General features: G+C 44.9%; 1 pseudogene; it reads left to right on the top strand.

The window, feature by feature from the left end:
* Window positions 1-1,560: 1,560 nt before the first annotated feature.
* Window positions 1,561-7,583, top strand: LOC149145638 (putative carboxylesterase 18 pseudogene; annotated as a pseudogene).
* Window positions 7,584-8,011: the final 428 nt, after the last annotated feature.

The following is an 8,011-nucleotide window of genomic DNA, read 5'->3' on the forward strand; positions in this document are numbered from 1 at the left end:
AGAAAACTAGATTTCAAAGTTTCAGATATTCATGTAGTTGCAGAGTTTTATGGAAATTTAACAATTTATTCTTTGTTAAATATGATGGTTAGAAAAATATATAATAAGTTTATGTTTTCCCATTGAGGTATGCTAGTTTATAATGGTGTTGAAGTTTTTTCAATTAGAAAAGTTTAAATGTGTCATTTTTTCAATAAATATAACAATGTAATTATTGACAAAATTGCAACTTTATATTGTTTAAACCCATTTGTTTAAAGTATAAATCAATTCAATGCCTTCAAAAATATCATAACACTTTAATTATTTAAACCAACCTAAATCCATTTACTTTTCCATTCCATAATAAATTTTATCAAACTTTTAAGTAAACTTTATCATAACAAATACCATAAATTATATAAATATTTTTATTTTTATTTAAATAATATAATATAAAATAACATCTCTTATTATGAGCCGAGAGAACCTATACACAGAATTAAAAATAAATAAAAAAATAAATATATAACATTTTCTTTTCGAATTGGGTGTCATGATAAATGTCTTGCTTTTCGCTTTCAATCCATTCAATCTCTTGCCTTACTTTTCGATTTCCATCCATTGAATCTCTTCCCTTTTCGCTTTCGATCCATTCAATTTCTCTCTTTTGTTACATCAGGGAAGGTGTGTGACGGTAAATATATTAAAGGCGTATAACTTTACCGAAACTTCTATGTAATACTTTAATTAATTGTTTTTTTAAATAATTTAATTATATAAAATTGATTTTTTAAAGACTTTAATTATGTACTATTGTTTTTGAAAACACTGTAATTAGGTAAATTATAGAATTTTAAATTACTATTCGAGAAAAATCCGGACCAAATTTCAAAATCAAATAAAAAACATCCCAATCAAATCTAAAAATCGAATTATTAGGCTAAGCTAATATTTTATATGTATCTACTTCTATAATTCTACCTCTCTCTTTTTTTTTTAACAGTGGATAAATAATTGGCGCTATGTTTAGTTAGGATTTAATGGAGGTGATTTTTATGGATATTTTGGAGTCGGAATTTGGTGGAAAAATTTGAGGTAAAATTTCAATTTGTATTATTTAAACTAATTTTTTGATTGTATATATGGATTCAGCACCCTGGAAAATCCCTAAGACACTTCGATTGCACAAGTTTACCCATCAAACTTATGATTTCAATAAATTCTTACCAGATTTGAGAGAAATTTGACGTGAAAAACCGACCCTAAAAAATTTCGAAGATCGCACTAAATACAACCCCAGCTTTATATCTAACTAGTCTACATTAACTTCCCCATTCTTTTATGGACTGCAATGGGCCATGGCGCCACACCCAATACTCGCTCGTTTCAATTGCTATATAATGGATCGCAGCCATGGACCTGAAATTTTGAGTTTCGTGGAAGCCAAATCTGACCCCTGAATTTCCACTGGATCTTAGATTTTGAGTTTCCAGGCACCCAGATCTGTTATGCCTTCTCGATTACAATGGCGAGCAATTGCCTCCTGGATTCTTCTTCTTCTTTTATTTTCTGGTCACAATGGCGAGCAATTACGAGCGGGGCCGAGAAGAGACCTCCATCATAAGCTCGCTCCCTCTTCGTGTCCAGTGGCTCAGTTGGATTGCGAAAACATGGAGCTATATCTGCAGGAGAAGCGACAACACCATTAACCGAAGCCTCGAAGCATGGCTGATCCGCAAGGCTCCCGCCAACGAGACACCCACTGGAGGAGTCTATACCAAAGACGTCGTAATCGACGAGGCCACGGGCGTATGGGTGCGTCTATTTGTTCTGACCAGCAATGATGGGGACAGGGCGTTGCCCGTGGTCATCTACTTCCATGGCGGAGGTTTCTACATGCTCTTGGCGAGTGACAGCGCCTACGACATATTCTGTCGTAGGCTAGCCACTCGACGAAGAGTCGTGGTCGTCTCGATGGACTACCAGTTGGCTCCAGAGCACAAGTACCCCACTGCCTACGACAAATGTTTCGCGACCGTTGCATGGCTCCGTGAGCGCCGGTGTGACTACCTGTGTGAGGACCACGAGCTGCAGGGCGCGCGGATGGGCGAGCTGCGGCCACGGTGGAAGGTCACGTGAGTGGAAAATGACTTGTGCAATGTGTTTTGGTGGAGGTTTACATATACCCGTGTGGGCGATCCCGGGTGCCCCGAACAATGGGCAGGCCGACAATCGGATGATGGAACAGGCGGGCGGTCGAACAGTGAGATGGGCGGGCCGACGGTGTAAACTTATGAACAAGCCGATGGACATGCAATGGGTGAAGGTCAGCCGGGTGCCTGAATGATGGAGTGAAGGGCGTATATATATCCAAGAAGACAAGTTGGTGAGGAGCATCAATCAATCAACCATTCAGCGAAGTCTTGGTGAGGAGTGCGAGCTAGAGGCGTGCTGCGGCTAAGGAGCAGGGCGCGGATGTGCCCGCACGCCGGGCAAACCAAGGAGTGAGGCGCAGGTGTTGCAGATCGGACGGAGGTGACCGTCGTGCAGGGTGCGCTCAAGTAGGGTGTTTGCGACACGGTCGTGCAGAGCACGCCTGAGTAGGGCGTCGGCGACACGGTCGTGCAAAGCGCGCCCAGGTTGGGCAACACAGACATGGAGGGCAGGCGCCTGAGTTGGGCAGGTGACACGACGAGCCGAACGAAGGTTGAACTGGAGGTTGTGAACGAGAGTATTGTAGGCGGTATTACGTGCAGCCCACCAAATGAATGGAGCTCGAGATCGTGAACAAGAGTTCAAGTGAGAGGCGACACGGGTGTGTGTGTGCCCACCGAACGAAGGCATGGTTGGGTTGAACAATAATGTTGGGCAGGGTAACACGGTTTGGGCGTTTGCTAAACAAATGGTGAGCAAGCTGGGTGAAGAAGTGTGACAGGTTGTGAACGAAGGCGACCGATGTGCGGACGTGCCGGGTAGGCATGCACGGTGACACGGGTGGGCGCCCAAGTTGGGCAAACGACGTGACGAGCTGAACGAGCGCGTTCAGGGGTGAACGAAGAGTTGGGCAGAACGTGCGGCGACCATTCAGAGGTGCCGACGAGGCTGGGCAACCGAGTTTGCCGAAGTTGAAAAATTGGCTAAGTGTAAATTTGGGGTTTCCTCCAAGATTTAACTTGTACATGAAAATTATATATATTGATATATAGGCAGACTCACATTGGGGAGTTGCCCCTCCCTTTATACTGTTGTGCATTTATATGTGTAATGTTGTTATGATGAATATTCATGGTTTTCATCATGTATAAAGGATAACTTAATACTTGGTAATGAAAATAAACTAAGTATGAATGTTAGGCATAGTCCACGATCATAAGTATTGGTGAAAAGAAAGTGGTTGGTGGTGCCGCACCCCGCTATAGTGCGGTTGGAAGAGCACCGCCAGTGTAGGGGCGTGATAGGTGGTATCGGAGCTGGTTTATGACGAAGAGCTGATCCCACTGCACTATCCTGACAGGTGGTATCAGAGTTGATTCAAGTGGAGTGCAAGTGAAGGAAGCTGATCTCACTGACAGGTGGAATCAAGAGCTGGTTCAGTTTTGCAGGGAGAACTTGGTGAATGGTGAAGAAATCTGAAGGATGATTCAGGTTGCAGGAAAGTGGATGGCCGAGATGGTAGAAGGACCTATGGCAGGTGAATCTATCTATGATGCAGGTGAAGCTTTCTGGTACAAGGTATTGGAACAAATGAGTAGATGGAGTTCTGAATGGGCTTCGATGAAGGTCGAGAACATGATGATTTGGGAAGGTTGTGCAAAGATGAAAGAAGAACTTGAAGAACTCAAGGACCAATACGAGGATGTTGCAGATATGACAACGATGGAGGAGGAACTTGAGATTAATCAAGTTAGACCAGGATCGTGCAATTTGTAGACATGGGTGGATGAGGAAACTCACATGGAGAAGCCCCATGATGATGTAAGTACTACTTATACTTGTGTTTTAGTTGAGCATTTGGTAGATGAACCGTATGCAGGGAAGAGCAAAATCAGTTTGTCGATGCAAGGGGGGATCTTACCATGGATGTCTATGATGAGACCTTGTATGCAGAAGCAAGGATTGTTGACTGTTGTAGGACTTGTTGGGGTTGTTTGTGACCTTATGGTAGAAGGTACAAGGGCCCATGACAAGGGAGGAACATGATGATCATTGCAGAGGAATGGGTTATGCTTTAGCCACCTGGAGAATTGGCTAAGTGCCTAGCATGAATCATTGACAGATTAGAGGAGGGCACACACTTGAGTTGATAGTACTTGGGTGGGCTTCTCATGGTCGGGACCAAGAGGAAGTCTTGGTGGAACCTTTAGTGGGGGAGCTATGGTGGAAGAGACTCATGTGACGATGATATGGTTGGGTGACCGAGTTCACTAGACCGGGATTTGCAGGCTTGGATGGGGATGACCGATTGTTGTTATGGGTCTACTTGGTTGGAAAACATGGGAAACTTAGTCATGGACATCAGGTTGATGACATGGAGATGTTTTACTTATGAGCCGATGGAGAGGTTGTGCACTCTTGTACAACAAGGCCATGGACTTGGTTGGATTTGTGAGCAAACTATGGAGCATTCCTACTACATGGAGAGCTGAGGCATCTTGCAGAGACCTTTCGGCTGAGACTTGTATGCTTGCTGGATGATGGTTGGAGATGACTCATGGAGCTCATGATGACATGAGGTTGTGACTTTTGGGGACTTCATATATGGTGGACTTGGAGGATCTGATGCATTGAGGAGCTGAGGTCAGGGACTTTGATGCAGAATGGGGTGCATACTTTTGAGTACATATGGGTGTGCTTGAAAGAGTGACTTGATGTGGAGGATCGATATGAGACACTTTAGAGTGATGGAGTTATAGCTATGATGATGCCTTGGTGGAAACACTTGGGCATGGGTTGAGCCGATACTTAAACACTTTTGACACATGGGAGCTGATTGATTTATGATCATGGGCAGCACATGGGAGACGAGATAGGTGCATACTTTTTTTTTATGGCAGACTTGAGGGATGACACATTACAGAGATGATGGAGGTTGCTTCATGGACCTAGATGTGGCACATCGAGAGTTGGGAGATGATCTCTTCACCTTGAGGGGATGGATGTTTTGCAGATGGATGATGATGTTGGGGTAGATGTGGCTGGTCTCATGCAGCAAATTGGTACCAAACATCATGGACAACATGTTGCAGACGAGATGGAGACTACTTCATGGACCTGAGCATGGCTTACTTATATGGAGACAGATTCTTGATCGAGTTGATGATGTGACAGGATGTTCTGAGAAATGAATGATGATGGCATAAGGATGTGCATTCTTATGGTTTGAGCGTGACAGTTGGACTAATCACCCGACTAGTTCGAATCATGGGGACAGGTAGTGTACAGAGATGTGTTAGCATTGTGTTGGAGTATCATGGCAGCAGTTCACATGATGACAACGCACGATGAGGTCGACACGATATGTTGCAGTGGGCATGTAGCTTGAGATGGAGGGACCAGCCTTCCATGATGGGAGCATCATGTGGAGATTGCGACGAGGTGGTTGATGATCATGGATTGAGGAGACATTTCGATGTATGACATACCGATGGAGTATATGCCTTGGTATGGATATCTTGGTGACAGATGGTTGCCAGGATGAGAGATTGTCGAGGACGACAATGATTTCTAGTGGGGGAGAATGTGAGGACCACGAGCTGCAGGGCACACAGATGGGCAAGCTGTGGCCACGGTGGAAGGTCACGTGAATGGAAAATGACTTATGCGATGTGTTTTGGTGGAGGTTTACATATACCTGTGTGGGTGGTCCCGAGTGCCCTGAACGATGGGCGGGCCGATGGGCGGATGATGGAACAAGTGAGTGGTCAAACAGTGAGATGGACGGGCCAACAGTGTAAACTTATGAACAAGCCGACGGACATGTGATGGGTGAAGGTCAGCCAAGTGCCCGAACGATGGAGTGAAGGGCGTATATATACAAGAAGACGAGTTGGTGAGGAGCATCAATCAATCAACCATTCGGTGAAGTCTTGGTGAGGAGTGCGAGCTAGAAGCGTGTTGCAGCTAAGGAGCAGGGTGCGAATGTGCCCGCAAGTCGAGAAAACCAAGGAGTGAGGCGCAGGTGTTGCAGGTCAGACAGAGGTGATTGTTGTGCAGGGTGTGCCCGAGTAGGGTGTCGGCGACACGATCGTGCAGAGCACAACAAGGTTGGGCGACACGGACATGGAGGGCGCGCCCGAGTTGGGCAGGTGACACAGCGAACTGAACGAAGGTTGAACTGGAGGTCATGAACGAGTGTTTTGTAGGCGGTACTACGTGCGGCCCACCAAAAAAAGGGAGGTCGAGATCGTGAACAGGAGTTCGAGTGAGAGGCGACACTGGTGTGTGTGCGCCCACTGAATGAAGGCACGGTTGGGCTGAATGATAATGTCGGGCGAGGTAACAGAGTTTGGGCATTTAATAAACAAACAGTGAGCGAGCTGGGTGAAGAAGTGCGACGGGTTTTGAAGGAAGGCGATCGATGTGCGGACGAGTCGGGTAGGCATGCACGGTGACATAGGTGGGCGCCCAAGTTGGGAAAATGGCACGACGAGCTGAACGAGCACGTTCAGGGGTGAACGAAGAGTTGGGTAGAACGTGCAGCGACCGTTCGGAGGTGCCGACGAGGCTGGGCAACCGAGTTTGCCAAAGTTGAAAAATTGGCTAAGTGTAAATTTGGGGTTTCCTCCAAGATTTAACTTGTACATGAAAATTATATATATTGATATACGGACAAACTCACATCGGGGAGCTGCCCCTCCTTTTATACTGTTGTGCATTTATATGTGTAATGTTGTTATGATGAATGTTCATGGTTTTCATCGTGTATAAAGGATAACTTAATACTTGGTAACGAAAAATAAACTAAGTATGAATGTTAGGCATAGTCCACAATCATAAGTATTGGTGAAAAGAAAGTGGTCGGTGGTGCCGCACCTTGCTATAGTGCGGTTGGAAGAGTACCGCTAGTGTAGGGGCGTGACAACCTGCCTCCAAACGTCGATCTGTCACAGTGCTTTTTTATGGGCGATAGCACGGGCGGCAACATCGTCCACCACGTCGGATGCTGCACTGCGGGAGAAGGAGACATGAGTCCAGTCAATATTGTGGGGCACGTGCTCATTCAGCCCTTCTTTGGCGGGGAGGAGAGGACCCTGGCGGAGGCGAGGTTGAGCAATAGTCTTCCACTCATTACGTTGAAGGGCACTGATTGGATGTGGAAGGTGTTTCTGCCGGAAGGGGTCACGAGAGACCACCCTGCGACCAACGTAATGGGCGCCGATTCTCTCGACATATCAGGGCTATCGTTGCCTCCGTTGTTGGTGGTGGTGGGTGGGTTGGACCTCCTCAAGGATCAGAATCTCCAATACGTAGAGCATATGAAAAATACGAGAAAATAGGTAGAACTTCTTTTCTATGAGGATGTCATTCATACCTTTCATCTCTTTCCTCATGATTTGTCTTCCAAATTTCTTGACGATCTTCGGGAATTCCTGCAGAACTGACTTGCAGAGGTTAGTCTATGTGTCATGGTACCAACACTGGAATATAATTATTATTAGGTTCCATTATTTTCCCAAGAATAAAGTATGAAAACAACACTTCCGAATGTGGTCAGAGGTGATCATGAAGAAGGCAGGGGTGTAAACGAGTGTATATATGCCGTGCATTTCTATTTTAATTGAAATGAAATGATATTTTAAGATTCACGAGACTAAAAATAGTCTATTCCCTATTTTTCGCTTTTTGTAATTCAATCATTTTCCGATTTAAATTGATAATGAGCTAGCCCAACCTTTCAACAATCCCCTCACTAAAAAGACAATGCCAGGAAATTGATGCTGACATGTTCTCATGTTCTCATATATTTAGAACAATTATAAATGGATCGGAAACACGATATAAGCTTTTATAAATTTTCAGTGGAACTTGC

Source organism: Pinus tabuliformis, chromosome X (assembly GCF_031772625.1).
Source record: "Pinus tabuliformis cultivar Carrire ecotype Pingquan chromosome X, CPIR1, whole genome shotgun sequence".
In the NCBI taxonomy this organism is placed as follows: Eukaryota; Viridiplantae; Streptophyta; class Pinopsida; order Pinales; family Pinaceae; genus Pinus; species Pinus tabuliformis.